We start from the raw sequence: 19420 nt of genomic DNA, 5'->3' as shown, positions 1-19420 counted from the left end.
TCATAACCTGGGGCCCAGTGGGGATGGAGGAGTGAAATATTACATAAACCCATTTTCAATGAAGCAATGGACAATGCTCCAGTACTAACTTTATAAAATTACTGAATTGACTGAACTTTATAAAATTACTGAAGTTTACTAAAGTAAACTTCTCTGCTCTTGGATACAGACAAGGAAAACCATTAACTTCTCCCCCAGTCTTTTCCTTATAAATATTGCTTCTGATATGCAACAAACACTGGCATTCAGAAATCCTATACATTTTAAAGTAGAATGTACCTTGTACACTATTTGTTAGGAGAGGGTAATTCTCATGCTCTTAAGCTGTGGACACAAAGTAATAATATACTTTGTGAAAAGTAAAATCTGTAATGTTTCACGAGTGTTTATAATTATATAAAAAGAAAACAAAAAGGAAGAGAACTCATGAACACAGGCAAGGTAGGAAAGAGAAGGAATATGAGGAACACTGTGAAATCAAAAACAAAACATAAAAGCAGAAAACCAGAAAAAATTCTTTCAAAGAGCAGGAAAAGAGATACAGGAAACAAACCCTCAGATCATCAGCAGAAACAGAGGTGTGGCTTTTGTTTTAAAACCATAGATTCTAAATAGTTAAAGTCATCATCAGGTGAATTAATGAACCCTAGAAGAAGCAATCTGTTATCTCAGAATACCAAGTCTCTAAAAGTCATCAATCCATCCTTTTATGGAAAGGCAGAAACAAAAGAATAGAAAATTATTATACTTCTTAATTCTTCAAAAAGCATTTGTGGGTTTTTTATATAAATATTGAGCAATGAAATCCTGAACAGGTATATGCAGATGCCCATGTAATTGTTTCTGCATTCACTGCCAAAGCAATTTAATCAATCTGATCTGTAATTCAGTTAAAAATGCAAGCAACACATGTAGATAATATACAATTGTTATTTCCTCTTGTTTTTCTCCTGCCAACAAGTGTTGGTTGGTCAGGGATTTTTTTTTTTTTTTGCTATGATTAAGTTTAATTTCTCCTTCAAGCATGTAATGGAAGCATTTTCCGTGGATTTTGTTTTATGAAATGAAATGGAATGCATTCTGCTATTTTTATTATTCCCTCTCCTCGACCATATTTGTGTAAGTACAGGGGGAAAAAAGCCCCAAAACACCACATAATAACCTCCTAAAGAAACCTTCCATTTGGATATGTTAGTACAAATTTTAAAAAATGGTTTACCATAACAAAAAACCAATTGCACTGTAACTAAAAGCATGTCAGATAGAAGATTGTTCCATTATCACTAACAGTTTAGCACTCTACATTTCACATACATTATCTGTAACAGCACACAATGGTGTTCACAGTTTAGAATTTATATCTTTATATCCACAAAGTACTTCAGAAATCTATGGGCTCAGATTTTCTGGATAGTAACTATTTCAAATTAGGTGCTGAAAACACTTAACTTTTTATGCTTCAAGGGATGCGCCTTAGATGTGTGAGCGCTGGGTCCCGCCATAAGTGACATCCCCTCCTCAAGCAGACAGTCAGCACTGAGGCCATGGGAGCCCAATCTTGAGTGCTTTTCCAGTGAAGCATTGCACAACACCCTAGTGCAAGCGAACATGCTTTTGTTTCTCACTTTCTTTCTATAATTTGTGACTAGTTATAGAACCTACAGCCATGATCTCAAAAAGAAGGTAATGAGGGTTAGACCTATCCTTACCAATTGTGTAATTTCCCAATCTATGTACATTTTAAGTCCTAAATACTGCCATCAACTGAGAGACAGAAATATTTCTGAGAATACAGTCAGAGCAGTAAAATGTCATATTTGGAAAATGAATCAATATTAAAACACAAACTGCTTTTCCATTTAGTTCCCTTTGGTGTCCAGACACTCCAGCACAATAAAGGTAAATACACTACTCTGGAGTCAGAATGAATTCTGTTCATCTAGTCCTGCATAAGAACACCGTGTCACTGGGACTCCTAAAAGACAAATTCTTCAGATTAACAAGCTAGATGTAATCAAGAATACATCCCATAACCCAAGCACTTCTTCTGCTTGTAACTTTGTATTCATAGCTCAAGTTCTGAAACACTATTGACACATTAGTATTTTAAAATATTGTTTCATATTTAAATTGAATTAATTAATTTTAATTAGTTATGACAATTTTCTGGCAACTCATTATTGTGGGCTGTACTGTATAATCTTGATAATATTTGTAGTAAACAAATGCCAATAAGAATGAGACAACCCAAGTGAGATCACAGCAAATCACTTTGTCATGTACTTGTAAAAATTAAAGACTTTGAAACAGACAAGAATAACTCAAGATGCAAAATAAGAAGTTGATCAGCTGTCTTCACATCTCCTCTAGGATTTTGTACCATAAGCACACTGTATAAAGCAAGAGTTGTGGATATCTGAGTACAACAGAAGAAATACATTGCTCCGTGCTTTTCATGATATAACATGCACTGTTTTATTTTAAGTACACTATGTCCCTTGGGAGCAACACTAATTACATGCTAATTCATTTTAATGCTAGCACATTATCATCAGATAATCTTGCAATTAACTGAAGTCACCATGAAGGAGTCTGAAGAGGTCAGAGAATCAGAACATACTTTGGTAGGTAAGGAGATCTTTAAATCAATGGGATGTTTTAAGAACCAATAGAAAGATTTATGGGGTGGTGTAATAATGATATAGATTGACATCAAAATTAGACTATAAATGGATAAAAAGCACGGTAGAAATAACACAGGAAAACTAAGCTAAAATTTAATGAAGAGGGAAAAAAACCCTAAAAACATCAAAAATATACCAGTTTTAATTTATCAGATGAAAACCAAAATATCTTTGAAAAGATGGCTGGAATATGTGGTTATACAAATCATGGAGAACTGACAAAAATTTTTTCAAGAGGAAGATTTCCCTTTTCATATACTTGGGTCCATGAGATCAATGTTCTTTATGAGAAAACAATAAAAATATTCAGAAAAATTGTTAATATATGATCAATATGTGATCCATTGCAAAAATCCCATTAAAAACCCCTGATATTACAGCTGTCTGTGTTGCTCACAAGAGCTGAGTAAATACTTTGATAAATACAACTTCTTTTTGTAACTTCTGTTTGATTCACACAGAGATTCTTTGAATATGCACAGATGAAGAAATGTGTGTGTTGTTTGCCTACTGCAAACATTTGACATTTGAAATTCAGGCTGTGTTGGTTAGCTTTGATTAGATACATGAATTACACAGGATGTTTGTTCACTGATTGGAGCCCTTAAAAATCAGGTTTTCAGGATGAATATTTACATTTACAAGCTCAGAATTTGATCACCTTGAATATCTTCTACAAGTCCATGAAAATTGTTAATTTTCTAAAACTTTTTTACCAAAAATTCTTGTGCTCAATATGTAATGGTAAGGAATACAAAAAAAAAGAAAAAAAAGTATGAATGTTGACAAACTAAATCAGTGAAGGTACTTACTTTAAAGTGTTTGTGATGGCCTAACAATATTCTAATATCAAAAGGAAAGTGGCTTTTCCAAAGTAAGGAATCAATTCAAGCAGCAAAAGCACTTAGGAGAAGGCAATTAAAACATATGAGCCAAATTCAATAAAGCTTTCAAAGTGCCTTAATTGTCAGTTCTGGATTTTTGTGTGTCTTCTCATTTGCTAATTCTCATAAAATCTCTTTCTTTATTTTCCCCCACACATATCCAATTGTCCACATTTCAAGAGTTGAAAGAGTTGAACTTCCAGAAGTTAAGATTAGCTTGAGGTAATATATTTTTCTGCCCATGAAAAATATTTGAAATTACTGATATGTAAGAAATAGCCAAACCCCAAAATTTTTAGAATTTGAGTTTAGGAAGTGTCATACAAAGAAGGAAAAGGATTTATTCAGAAAAATAAAAGTAAATTGAATAATATAATGGAAGAAAAAACACCTGATCAGACGGAAGCATGAACAGAAACATCTAAGAGAAAAATTATAGCAAAGAATTAAATCACGTTTAAAGTTGAATGATGAGGTATAGGAAAAACTGATCAAGAATGGCCACTTATTTGATCACTCCAAATGACACTGTGCAATTATAACAAGGACTAGTCTGTTTACAAAGTTAGTTTTATTAAGATATATTGAAGCTATTCAAATATAGTACCCAGCATTCTGGAATTTTAACTACAGTTTTTATTATTAGGTACCCCTCTATGGCACATGATAGGTAAAGTATTCAGCGATAGTAGTATAATTGAAAATATATAATGAATATATAGTTCTTCTGGCAGTGTGTTATCTAAAGGTAAGGAATTAATAACTTGACAGTGGTACCAGCATAGTGACAAGAGACAGGGTTAGTTATTTGCTATATGCTTACATGAGAATAAATTTTCTGAGTTCATTTCTTGAGTTATTACATATTTATTAATAAAACCTAACTCCTAAAGCAAAAATTGTTTTACTTCAACATGACAGGATTCTATTTCTCATTATTTGTGTTGCTCCTATATGCATCCATACTGGGCAAGATTTTAGCACAAATATCTTGCTAAAGTAATTAATCTTTGGTTACAACAAAAATCCAAATGAAGAACATGGGACATCTACATTAATACCAGCTGCTGATTAATGCTGTTAAAAGATATTAAAGCATCTGAAAAATTAAAATCATCACTGTCACTGCTGGCAAAGTGTTGGGTGTATAGCAGGTACCCGTGGCATCACAGCTACAATGAAATTATCAGTGAAAAATATCTCCCGCTCTCCAGCTGCCCCCCCAACCAATCTGATCAAGAGTAAACACTTGACCAGTATGTAAATAATATATTGATAAAATGTTTAGCATCTAAACAAAGAGAAACTTATCGCGTTGCTCAGATAGTGATTTCAGGAACCTGCAACTTTAATTTACAGCATGAAGATAAACCAGAAACTTGAAGAAATGAATCTACAATTTCTGTATTCACAAATAATATTCACTACAGTGATAGTCCCAGAAAATTATCTTCCAAGAAATTATCAAGCATTAAAAAGCATACAAAGAAGAACACAATCTTATGACTCTGTAGGATTTTAACTAAGCTCCTGGAATGATGAGAGATGTCTGGAGAAACATTGACCTAATCCTCTGACTACACAGCAGGGCACATCATAAGAACACACAGTCTGGTAGCCATAAAAACATAATTTTATAGCAATAAACTCTACTGCCTTAATAAATGAAATAAAGCATTTGTAAAGACTTTGATCTATTTAATAGATACAAACGATGCTTTCATGCAAGGATACAAAATTTAGTCCCCATAAGAACAGAGCAGGCAGAAAAAGGATTTATTAAAGTAATGCTACATAAAGTATTGCCTCATGATAGTCCAAGCCCACATTCAGACAGAGCCCCACTGCTCACTTTTCATAACTAGAGTCACTGAAGTCACTCAAGGGAAGTTACTCTGTGCAAATCCCTGAGCTCAGAGACGAGTGACTCAAAGGGAACTCTCAAAGCATTGTCACAGCCATGGAAAAGCCTGCCTTGGATTGTTGGGTTAGAGGCACTGAACACAGCAGGGGCTCCCCACTGGTTCCCCACTGCCACAGGCATGCTGATGAGAGGAGGGCGTGGGTGGGGGAACTGAGAGACCCCAACCCAGCAGTTATCCCTGGCAGACCTGCCTGGATACACCTGGGGAAACATGATCCCATTTCTGGGTGAAAACAGGAGAGGAGGAACCCAAACCAGGGTTTCAAACTTCACCAGCACCCACATGAGATTTGAGGAGGGTGGTAGCATTTGGGCACTCTGATTTCAAGCACTGATGTTAGAATTATTCATAGGTGAAGGAAATCTTTTCTAAGAAACCTCTCTCCTTCGCTGCACTGGGGACAGAACTGGTTACCTCAAGGAGCCAACATCCCAAGGATGATGCTGCATAGAGGCCTGTATGGCCAAGACTGTATTCTGGGGAGAAGCAAAAAACCAAAACTGCTCTGTCCTGGAAGAGAGCCCTGCTGTGTCCCGGGCACAGGGCCAGCAGTGCCACATGGATCCCAGGGCTCCCCTGGCACTGTCTGGCTGCGCCCAGAGCCCTCAGCCCCGGGACAGCCCAGCCCAGGTGCAGCCTTTAACTCTGAGAAATAGAGAGTAAGAAAAGTAGTAAGGAAAAATTGTCAAAGCAAACAGAGGTTCAAGAAACAAAAAGTAGAGTTGCCTGATGTTGAAAGTAGGTAGTGACTGAAAAGGGAATTTTTTATCCAAATAATATGCTACTGTTTGTCTGTTAGATTGAACAAGATTTATTACTGGGTTTGGATATATTTTCCAGAATATTTTGGAGATTTGTTTTTCCAAAGCAGTCTAACTTAGATCTTTTAAGTTGGTTTCATGTAATAGTAGATGGCAAATATGTGTAACTGAACAGCTTATATTAAAAAAAAGACAAAAATTAGGCTTCCTCTGGCTCCAGTAAAATTTTTGGATAACTGGAAAGGAACTGAGGTTACATTTGGCTTTTAACTATCTGATGTAGCTTGTAATTCTCCAGGGTTTGGTTTAGATTTTCTACTCTGTATATCTGCCTGAATGCCACAAACTCCCTTCCCTTTCCTCCCCAATATTTTGGTGTGATACACAGAAGAAAATTTTCATAAATGAGTACATTCAAGGGGGAAAAACCTCTAGTCCTAAATATGCTGCATCTAAATAGATACTAGCATTTGTTAGTCCAGAGGTCTTTTTGTTTTAAAGAGTAACACAGTTCACTATCAATTTGAAGTATCATTAGCAGCAGTAAAGAACAGCTAAAAATACTGATAGCATTTAGTTCAGGGCAGAGAGGTAAGTTTTGTAGCAGCAATTCATTGGCTATTCATTTTTAAAATAGTATAAATTTAATAAATATTAGGAGTTAATAAATTCTTTAGTGAATGGCATTTCCAACAATAAGCACAAATTGTCTTATACAAAATCTAGAGTGGTTTTTTTTTCAAAATTTACACATTTGCCCAAAGGGGATGAAATTTATGTAAAATATGAGTTTCGTAACTGACTTCTCTTGGTTAGCATCAAGGGAAGCTTATAATTGTTGTGATTATGGCTACACTAAAATGACCTTTTATTTAACAAAATCAGAACCTTTTCCTTTTTTTTATTCATCACATCCAGCGAACATTATCCACACTTGTCAATTATCAGACTTTGTAACACTGAACCTTCTCATTCCACCTGGACATGGTTGCATTAAAATTCAGAGAGTGGGAATCACTCCTGTTTCCAGAGCCGTGGTCAGTGCTCAGTCTGAAGTATAAGATGTCTGGGGAATACTTTGGGGTCTTTTTATGTATGAAGGAGCATCAAGGCCAGATAGAGATATTGCTGGAAGACAATGAGGAGAAAATATTAATCTTAGCTCAAAACCAAGATAGCAGACTTTGTCTAGAAGGCACATTTGGATATATATGATATGAGTTTATGATAAGGAAAAATTAGTATTCTAATATTTCAATCTGAATATAGAATGAAAATGTTTTCAGTCATTTACCCAGTCCCTGAAACTATCAAGGGAATTCTTAACCATGAGTAAATTAAAGATATTTTTACTTCATTTAATTTGTAATTGATACAGAGCTGTCATACTGAGTACAGGATTTACAAACCCTTTCAAAGCCTTGCTTGGCCCAGCAGTTGAAGACACCTGCCAAACCACAGTGATACCATGAGTGGTGACCTCTATATTGTACTGTCAATTTCTGTTTCTTGTTACCATCTCTAATAAGGATTCATTTTTGAACAAGTGACTATTTCAGGAAATTCTATCAGGGAACAGGTATTGAGAACTGGAACTTGCAAACCTGTTACTCTGCTCATCTCTCATTGGGTGTTTTTCAGCAACAGTATAAAGCTTTCATGCTCATCTAGACATGCCTGAAATGAATAATTTATTATTACACTATGAACCTAAATTTCAAAGAAGGCAATAGTCAAAGTCATAGATGATAAACTGGGCCATAAAACATATTGATTCTTCTTCTGTCTTCATAAAATGTGATCTTGAATTGATATAACTCTTCTCTCTTTTTCTCTGTAGAATATAGATTAATTAAATGAATGAGAGACTTTTGTTCTCCATACAGAGAACACGAAAAGCATCTTATGAACTTTATGTGGATCACTAGGGAATAAATTCTCTCAGATGTGTTAACAAAACATACTGAGTCATGAAGCATCTCTGCTAACTTCCAGCCTCTGACCTGGTCAGTCAATTGAATCTTCTCAAAGAGGACAGTGTAATATAATTTATTCATGACCAAGAGCAAAAAAAGAGATCTTTTATCGTAACATGAGACTCACTTTCTCTCTAAAGAGGAATCATCAACTGTTTGTAAAGAACACTCTATACCCTATGAGTTATTACTTCTGATTTCCTGGTCAGAAAATGAGGGATTTCTATAGGAGGCTGTTTGCCTCTGGAATTAGTTGGATTTTTCATTTGTAAACCCCAGTATTTTTAGTGGTTTGCTGCCTTTGTCCAGCATTAGCCTGTTAGGTGACTACACCTTTGGGAATTGCCAACAAGAGATCCTCGTTCCTCGCAGCTGGGAAGTCATTGGGTTACTTAACAGCACCATCCCAGCTGATCAGAAATGCAAAGACCTGGTTAAATTACTGTCATGGAGAGGCAAGAACAAGATGTTGGACAGACTGGAAGATGTCAGAGCCTGGCAGATTTTCAAATACCCACAAATAATTTCACATAAGAAGAGAATACCTAGGGCTTTGGAAATAGAATCAAAATACAATTATAAAGTCTGATTATATAAATTATGTATTTACCTTTAAAATAAAAATTGATTGCATAAGTTGTTTGTCAGTATTATTCCCCTAAAATAAAGGAGGAAAAGTCAAAAGTTCCCAAATTTCCTTACTAATACCCATGACAACAAATCATGATAATAGTGCAAGAATCTTAGCCTAATGCCTTACTCTATTGATTATTCTCCCTAGAAAAAGTGATGATCCATCTGGTTTGTGCAAGAAATCAGAGAGACACTTAGGAGCAGAAGTCCAGTAGTCCAATCCATACTAAAAGGATGTTTTTCTGTCTTCAAACTGTAGCCTTTTAATCATTTTTCCTCTGATTTTTGATATAAGACAAAGTCTTAACTTCAGCTTAAATCTTTGTGTCTGGAAATTCTATAGCATCCAGTAAAGCATACCATATGTATCATGAGCTCATAAGACTGCCATTTACTGAGATCTGAATTTTTTAAATTTCAAGAGTATTGATAATTTTATTGTAAATAACCTCTCCTAGTTTAGGTCACTAGTGTAGACACAAAGTTTGGGGAAATTGAATAAAAAAAGCTAATAGAAGAAGAACACAGCTTTATCCTTTGTAGCTATGAAACCATTAACAATGAAATGTCATTCCTTATAAAATCTCTCATTTCTATCATAAGGAAAACATTGGTACAATTTTTAAGTAAAAAATTCATTATTCTATTTTATTAGAGATAACTGTAAGTAGCAGGATAATAAACATTAGAATTTTAAATAATATTACTAAAGAATTTATAATTGAATAAATTCTTGTAAGATTAAGTTAATTGCAATATTGAGCACATGCTAAAACCTGGAAGCATGAAGCATCTTTGGCCTACTCTAGCATAGTTAAACAGTGATAAAACCCAACTTATTGTACCACTTCTCACACCATAAACTGGAAACCAAATGAAATACTGCAATTGTATGTGGAGCGGGGAGAAGATCTTTGCAATGTCAAAAGAGAAAAGTTTTGTCTTTCACTCAAGATTGAAGTGCAATCCTTAAATTGTCCCTAATAACATTTAGAATTGAGTATTTCATACCATGCATGTATAGTAATCTAGCATCTATGAATTTAAAAAATGAAAATATTTACAATAGACTGGACAGTAATTTTTTAGAAAATGTGGGGAAAGGGCTCATATTTAATATTTATTCTGACTGGACTATAATATCCAAGATGGTTCCTATAGAAAAAAATTATTCCTCTGATTTTGCTGTTTGATTCGAATTTCAAATATGTTAGACTCACAATCCTTGGGACATGAAAGAAATTATACTGAAAACAGTGGAATTTCTGGAGAGAGAGACCTTTTATGATTAGAAAAACTATAAAGAATTTTACCAGCAAAACAAAAAAAAAAGTCTTATTTATGTTTATTCAACAAGTAAAACAACAATTGCAGATAGGCGATCAGCTTTGCTGATCCCCAAGAAATCATGGCTAAGTACAACAACAGATTTCTCCCATTTGGTTGAGGAACTAAATGTAATACTTCACCTATTTAAATAGAGAAGAATGCCTAAATTAGAGCAATGTGTCAGCTTTTGTAATTCTACTTTGGAGTTAAGGGAAGACACCCGAGGTCAGAACAAAATACACCAACTGAACTCCATAGAAACTGTAGTAAAACAGTTTTCTTAACATTTCTATTCAACAATTATGGTTTAGCAGTTAATGGCACTGTATAACCTTTACCTTAAAGGAGGCATGACATTAATTAAAGAAAACCTTATTCTTCCTTCCTGTTTAGTATCAGGTCATTCTGACCATCTTTTCCACTCTAATTCTCCTCAAGCCTAATTGTTGAAAGGTTTAACAATTATTTTTTGCTATTTTCTGGTAGCTTAGACTCTCTTATGCCCATTATTAATCCTGTTCTAAAAACACTTCACCCAACATAACTTCAACTCCCTTCTATGAAACAGGATTTCCACATGTCTGCAAGCCTCTGCTAATGACTCCATTGAAGACACACAAAATCAAAAAGTTTGTACCACTACTCAAAAATATCTTTTTTTCTATTTACTGATTTCCATAGCACAGGCAATTTTCTTATCTGATTTTCAGTAAAATGAACATGGAACTATTTTGGTATTTCCTCATGGTGGTATGGTTTTTTCTGTTTCTACTTTAATTTAAAAAAACCCAGAAAATGTTATTAAATTATTCATAAAATTATTATTAATTGTTTTGTAATGAATATAAGGTCTGTTTCTTTTAAAATTAGTTTTATATATTACATAAAACCATTGGAAATTTCCTCAAACAATCAACTTGTAGATATTACAGATCATCTTCCCTCTCATCACATTACATGTGTGGTGTTGAGTAACATATTGGAGAAACAGCTGTTGGAAAGCTGAGGGGAGCCTTCACCTGCCTTTCCAAAACAACAGAATTCTACTGAATAGAACATATCCAGGCACTCAGAAAAAGCATTTAATTCATATTGAAGTGAGTGTACATGTCTTTACACCTCTGTATGTTTCAAGACTTTTTTCTGTGTCATTAATTTAACGAATTTTCTTTACCTCATTATAGTACTTACTATAATACATTAATTGAAAATTTATTTCTGTGAAGAAATACATCCCTGGTGAATATGAACATAACAAAAACCTTGACTACTTTTTAAGGAATTAAAAATCTTAATCAAAGGAGATTTATGGGAAGGTGAAATAATGTTTTAGTTTGGTTTTGGGGTTGTTTTGGTTTGGTTTTGATATTTATAGTTTGAGTTAACAGTGTAAGGAAAAAACCACAACACTGGTTTTTGAGGCTGCTGGTTTTCTATGTGCTGGTGCAGATCCAGCAAACCCTATCCTGTAATTGGAAGTTTTGTTGAAGGTCAGTGAGATGCATCCAAGACCTTTGGCTGCATCTTCTCTGGTATAATTTATTTTCTAGTCTTTTTTGTTTTTTACACATTCAGGAGGGTAGAACCTAGCTCAGTTTGCAGCTGGCCTATGTCTTCAACATCACAAGTGGCTTCTTGAGACAACTCGGTAACTTAAACATATTTCTTTTAAAGATCTGACCTGAGGCCAATTTTTTATTTTTCTCCTCAAAGTCTGTCAGAGAAATCAGGTACTCTTCAAAAATTCCAACACTGCTTAGTTCTTAGGACAAGAACTGTAAAGTTTGGAAAAACAACAAAAGCACTTGTAGTCTTATACTGCCAACTTTCCTTGCCACAGTCCATTTCCTTTTTGGTAAATATGGATCTTCTTTCTTTACTCCACCAGTCTCCACAACTGGTGGTCTTCTTCTTTGTCCCAACTTCCTAACTCATTTTCCTGTTCCTGTGATTTTGGAACTAAAATCAGCATCCTCATTCTTTACAGTTATGCACATTTCTTCACATTTCTTTTTATTTCATCATCACCGAAAAAAAATATATTTTACCATGATATATAGTTTTCCTAACAGTTTTGGTGTTGTGATTTTTAAATTTTTTTTAGTTTTTTACCATTTTCTTTTTTTTGGTTGGTTGATTTTTGGGATTGGGTTTTTTGATTTTTTTTTTATTCCCCCCTTTTCTTTTCTAACCTTTTCTAACCAATACAACACCAAAGTAAAACACCATAATTCAGAACCACAGGAAGAGCAGTTATGAAGGTGGCATATGTAGATCAACAAAACTAGGCTACATCCTCTGCAATCTTATCTCATAAGATAACTTGTCTATCCTTGCCTCCAAAGCCACATCGAGAGTACTTAGTGCAAAATTGGAAGAGCAATTTACATTCCATGGAAACATTCTTACCTTTAGTTAATGTTCCCTATTCCGTATCTCATGCAGCAGAAAGTAGAAAATAAATACTGTTTCATCCTTTCTCATTTTTAATCCTGCAGTGGTGTTTTTCTTCCCTGAGCTAGGGATCATAGAATGCTTTGGGTTGGAAGGAACCTTAAGTTTTAGTTAGAACATCTAGATCCAAACCACCTGCGCTGAAAGGGACATCTTCCACTAGACCAGGCTGCATTAGTAGCTTTTTAGCAGCTTGAATCATTTGCCAAATATAATATAAATAATATATACACTTGCCCTTGCATAATATTCTTATCTTCAGAATTTTGTGGTTAACATTTTTGACCACTGAAAAGGCTAATAGCTTGAGTCTATATTCATAGGTGAGTAAGTTATGGAGCTGAAATCACCCATTAAGGGTAAATATGGGTCACGGAGATGCAATTGTATAATTATATCTCAATTATTAATCTCAAATAGTAAGTGTCTGGGTTGCAGAAATAGATGTCATGATCTGTCAAAAAGTGTGACCTGTAAATCTTGTCCTACTCCATACACTCTCCATTGTTATCTAACATCATTAAGATGTGCATATTATTTTTTTAATGTTGTGAAATACTTAATTCCATATGATCCAAGTTTTTGTTTTTAAATTATGTGGGGTTTTTTAATGTTATCATAATCATATTTTTCCAATACTACATTTTGTGCTGTGGTTAAATGAGAAGACTTTATTTTTGGATGAAAAATGGAAAATAGGATTAAAAATAATTTGTTTGTTTGTTTACTTCTAGCTTGTAATTTTGGTACACACTAAACTGAATGTATGCATCCAAGATAATGGTAAGATCTATCATATGTTTAGAAAGATGAAATCAGTTTACCTCAGAATAGTTTTCATTCCTGGTGAATCTCTTTTGATTCTATTTTTGAGTGCAACATCTGAATGAAGAATATGCCAGAAGGTTTATTATTCTTTAACTGCATTGTACTTAAACAGTAATTCTCCTGTTTAAATACCAAAGAGTCAGATGCTTATAATTAAATTCCTAGGAATATTATGTACTAGCATGACAGCCATTATAAACTCATTAGGTTATATATGCATGTCCTAATACTCCTATAGTTCTAACTACATAATAAAAAAACCCCAAACTAGCTGGAGTTGTCTTGAACCTAGGTCATTTTCACTTGTCAACAAATTAGATTAAAGGCATAGAATATAGAATTTATGGAGCTCTGAACAGAAAAATAAAGGCTTGATAGAATAATGAGTGAACACAGAGGTTTCACATCACAGAAAGTGTAAATGAAATATTGGGTCCATGTAGCCTTCCTGTGTTTTCAATGTGATAAGCCTGTCTAGTTTTCTGTATACAGCAGCTGAAAAGTCCAGTGGTAGAAAATGAAGCTCTTCCATTGACTCTTCCTGATAATTTAGGAAACAAGTAACAATTTCTCAAAATTAAAAGATGTAAAAGCACTGGCACTGATGAGATGAATTTATAAAGTTAAAGTACATATTTTTAAATCTACCAGGGCTTTTGTGACCTGAGAAAAATGCATGCTACAATAGGTCATTTCGTTTTATCTCTTCAATGTCTCAAACGCAAATACATTTTGCATCTTGAATATTTCAATTATTATTTTCAATCCTTTTTAATAGATTATTAAGTTTTTGTGGATCTTGAATTAAATAAATTTAATAAATCTTTAGTTAGGAATAAAGGTTGATTGAGAAGGCAGTAGCTTCTTAGAGCTTGGTTCCACCCATATGATAATACAAATGAATTAACGACTGATTCAACCTGCCTACTGCCTTGGAGGTGTGATCTGCCTTTGAAGTCCACTTGAGGGCAAACTTGTTCCTTGTGCTACTTTGCACACTGGAAAAAAATGTGTATTAAAAATTTGATTTAGTTCATATTGAAAGTGATACATCATCTTCTGAAATGAATTAATCTCTCACTAAAAAGACCAATCACCTTCAGCTGCAGATAGAGTGCATCCTCTATTAAATCAGATGCATTATTCACTGCATCAAATATATCACTTGTTAATTAAGACTCTACATTTGTATCAAAGCCTTGAATCAAATACATCATCCATTAAATCTTATCAATATTGAATAAAATAAATTGCGTGTTAAGTGGAAGCATCACCCAATTATAACATGAAGCCTAATAATGTTATAAAGTTTTGTAGTGCTTTCCACTGCTCAAGTGTGTTCTGACTTGGGTTTAGTATTTTCATGACTTGAGATCTCAGAGGAATCTCAGCAAGCGAGTAACAAGTCTTGATGTCTTTTTCCTTAAGGGTAATATAAATCATTCTTAGATTGTTCAAATGGTCCCATAAAGCTGCAAGGGGTGCTGTTCCTCTCAGGAGAGGATCAATAAAGTTCGGTCAGAATGAGAAAAATTATGGCCCTTGCAAGTGTTGCTGAAGTATCCTGCAAGATGCTTCATCATTGACATGGAACCAGTGACAGCTGCGATTAATGGCAGCCGTGCTGGAGGGTGCTGGGAGGGGCTTTGTGAGAGCAGATGCGCACAGCCAGGGCACAGGCAGGTCAGACACTCCTTGCCTTTACTGCACTTTGCAGGTGCTACCAGGAATAAAACACAGCTCCTTCCAGACTAATGCACTGTGACTAAATCCTCTGTGGTAATGTGACTCTGCTCCTGCTTTGTGAACCTGATCACTTATAATGAGTATCTCCCTTTCTCTGCCATGGTGCTGATTGTTATCTTGAAGATTTAGCCTAAATCTCTCAGGTGAAAGAGAGGTGGGCATATCTATGCACAGAAACAAAATAATGCTTAACAATAAGAAAAAAAATTTCAGCAATAATTCCCAAAGGCACTTTCTAAACACAATTATTTTAAATTCTGCATAACTTTAAAGTTACCTTCATGTCAATATTATTTTCCTCTTTATGTGCTCAGGCTGGAGCAAATTTACATTCTGTTCAGATTAATCAGTTATACTGGTTATATTTGGTATGAAACTTTGTGGGTTTTCTCCTGCACGCCTGCTGAAATTTTAGGTTGTTTTTTATTTGTGTGTTTTTCACCCCACAATACCTTTCACAAAGGGAAAAGAGAACATTGCCAGAAAAGCTGTCTGATTCTTAGCTCTCTTTCTTAACCCAAACCACGTTAACTTACTTAAAATTATCTATTTTGTCCTGTGCATGTAATTTTATAGTTTCTCTATCTCTTTCTTCCTTTTAAGAAGCATTGTGAGCATTTTCAACTGTCTCATAGCAAAACTCACACTGTCTTGGTGAATAGATTTTTCCCTTTCTAAAGCATTTCCAACTTCATTATTTTGGCTTGTACACCATCCCCCCCACCTTGTCTTAATATTTCTTTTAGCATGAGCTTCATTTTTCTATTTCACTTATACTGGCATTATCAAATGCAAACTTCAAAAAACCACAGGCATTCCTATCATAAGTTTATTTGAAGATATAAGAATTTTTGAAATCAATGTATCTGGAATTGTTTAATCTTTGGGTTAAAAGGTTTTTTCTGTTTTAGCTATTTGTATTTATTTTTGCTTAGTGTCAAGACACATGTGAAGTGCTCCTCAGTAAAAGGAGACTGAATTGAAAGAAGAGTATCAGATATCAGAATTATCACAGTAAGAATAGTAAGTCATCAAATCTGGTCCCTAATATTGTATTTTTAAGTCTTAGTCCTGGTCCCTTAACTTTACTGACACTTTCTATAAAGGCAATTGCATGTCCAGGTTATAGTTTGTTGTAGACTTTTATAGTTTATTGCAATTATTTTAAAAATGCCCATTTCCTCTTAGATTTTCCATGCGGGTACTGTTACTGCTTCCCATGACTCACCACACATTGTTGATCTGAATCTTACACAGAACCCATTGTTCCTTGTCAGGGTGGCAATTGTTCCGTTAATATCCATTGATGCAGCAACAGGTAGTATGTGAAACACACATTCATATCACAAAAAAGAACCAAAAGCTAAGTGACAGTATGCAATTGAGAAACTCGAGAAAAATAAAACAAAATTCTGAAAGATTTGTATACATTGTACCTAAAGAAATAAATGCATTTTAGAGAACTGTACTATGTCCCCACAGTTGGAGATACCCAGTATTTCCAAGGCTGATTCTGTTCATCTCGAGAGCGAGATCCATTAAACTTAATTACAATAAGAAACCTATTTCTGTTACACAAATAATATTCTCATGTAACCTAATTTAAAATAATTGCCTACACTGCTTTTCAGAAGGGAAACAAAAACTAAAAGAAGTGCTGACTTATTGAAAATGGTTGTAATTATATTATTAAGCTATATTTTGCTTACAGCTTTTCTGGTACTTTGGTTACATTTTTTTTTAAAACTTGAAATCTGAGGAAAATATAGTGCATTCACTGGTACTAGAGAAAGGTCTGGATAAAATCTAATTTGCAACTCACAGTTCTAGGTTGAGGAGATGTTAATCCAGAGAAAAATCACCAAGGGTTCTCACTGTTAGGTAAGCAACTTTTATGTTACACTGTTATGAAGGCAACCTTTATTTAATATAACAGAAAATAAAATAACTTGAAGCATTAAATAAAATGGCTTGATTATGTCTTAAAACAGCAACAGGAAAATTATTTTCACCATGACACTTCAGTGACACTGAGGGATCTGAAGTGAAAAGAAAAGAAGGTTTTGTCATATAAGAATTACCACTTCTGTGCTGAATCATGGTGCCAGTACTAGAAAACAAAAAGGTCCAATTATCAAGTTGCAATTGATATTGTACCTAGGTGCTGGTAATTAACCTGCAATTGACTAAAGAAATAAGCAAATCAAAACCACAACCAAAAAAAAGGATAGGTTTGCAGTTTGTTTATTTGTTGTCCTGTTTGTTCTGATTCAGAAATTACATACACTCAACTCCCTAGCAAAAGGAAATATGCTGATTTTCAAAGAAGTTTGGTACTGAGTGGAAGCGGAAATGAGATCAGCCTTGATAGGACAACCAACCATCTTCTGCGGAGGGATATATCCTGAGGGTAACCTTGGATTGGTGTAACAGGCATGAGGTGAGTAAATATGATTGGGATAAAATGATGTCCTGGTTACAAATTAAAATAAGAGAAACCAAAGAGTAGCAGAGTAACACCTGGAAAAATAGCAGCCAGAGAGGACTCCAGCTCTCACTCCCGCTATAGGCAGCAGCAAAGTCAAAGCAAAGCGGAGAGCTGCTGTTTCATCAACTTGCACTAACTATTGTAACTATCAGATCCAAGTACACCAGTCCATGGAAATGTTACCTATTGTTTCAAAATAAAGAACAACCTATTCTCTATGTGAGTACTCCAAGGACATCTCTTACCATACTATTTTCATTTCAATAGCCACGATCAAAAAAGAAGCTGTGGGACTGGATCTGTACTTATACAGCTCCAGGTAAAGCTCAAAGTATGGCTCAGTGCATGGCAAACTCTTCTAAAGATGTTCTGCAGTAAATGGATGGAATACTGTAATGCTATTATGTATGTGCCATTATGTAACCTTAGAGCAATGGATCAATTCCTCCTTTTGTTTAAATTCTCACCATCATCATTACTACAAGTACTTTGAAGACAACAGAACTCTACAAATTGCTTTCTACACATTGAGCTACAAGACTATTAGTATAAAATAAAAAAGCTTTGAAAAATTCCTAAACCATGTGGAGTTACTTTGCATTGTTAGTAATTTTTGAATTTGTTCTTTTTGTTCTCATGAATAAGAAATCCATGTAGTCTTCACTGCTTCTTACAGAGCACTTGGAACAAAATACAAGTCCCATGTCTGCAGGAAACTGTCTCAAATTTATATACCTCATGCCTATGCTACTAGAAGTTCTTTAATGAATAATTGCAAAATAAGCCTGTAGGTGGACTCATAGTGGATTGAATGCAGTAGCACCAGAGACAAATATTGTATTCCAGCTACAGAGACAGTAAATGAACTGACAAAACTATCTACATTGTATTTCACTGTTTATATATCACTTTGAAAGAGATACAAATAAAATATTCTGTACAAAACATTCCAATATTTAAATTCCTGCTAGTCATCACTTCAAATATTTTAAGTGAGAGTATATTAGCAAAGGCTAGTCTTTTCATTTACTCAGAGCTATGTTCTTCACAGACTGACGCTTTTAAGCATTTCAGCATTCTCACTAAAATTGGCTGAAATTTACACTCTTACTTTGAGACAGACAAGCTGTTTTTAATGAAGCTATTAAATTACAACTTTTGGAGTTTTTAATATGTGAGATGTTGTCCAGACACATAAAAGGAGGGCACTAGTGGATATACATCTTGTGTATGGTAATGATGAGATGTATTCAAGTTACCTATAGTGTGGGCAATCTAGATGGAGTTTTTTTTGGATTTCCACACAGTTTTTTCAGATACTATTTAAAAATTCCGCTGAATTCTCAGAGACATTAAAAATTGAGATGCTTATCACAAGCGCAGTCATCAGCTTTTATATATATTCATCCTCTAAGCATGATTAGAAGCCTGTTTCATGTTTGCAGTATCATAGAAGAAATTAGAGATGTTAACATGCATTTCAGTGGACATATATACATGTTTGTTGAAAATATTTCAAGTAATATGACAAAATATTAAATTTTAATTGAAGTTTCTAGTAGTTCTGTAGCTTTGACATGGTTTTTTCACTTATTCTAAGATGATACAAGTTCCATTGGCACCTAATTACGAGTAACCACTGACTAGACTGACCTTAGAGATTTACAATTTAGATGATACTCTCTAATAAGAGACTTTGGATGTGAGGGAGA

Source organism: Geospiza fortis, unplaced genomic scaffold (genome assembly GCF_000277835.1).
Source record: "Geospiza fortis unplaced genomic scaffold, GeoFor_1.0 scaffold333, whole genome shotgun sequence".
Taxonomy (NCBI): Eukaryota; Metazoa; Chordata; class Aves; order Passeriformes; family Thraupidae; genus Geospiza; species Geospiza fortis.
Note: the sequence above shows the minus strand (reverse complement) of the source record.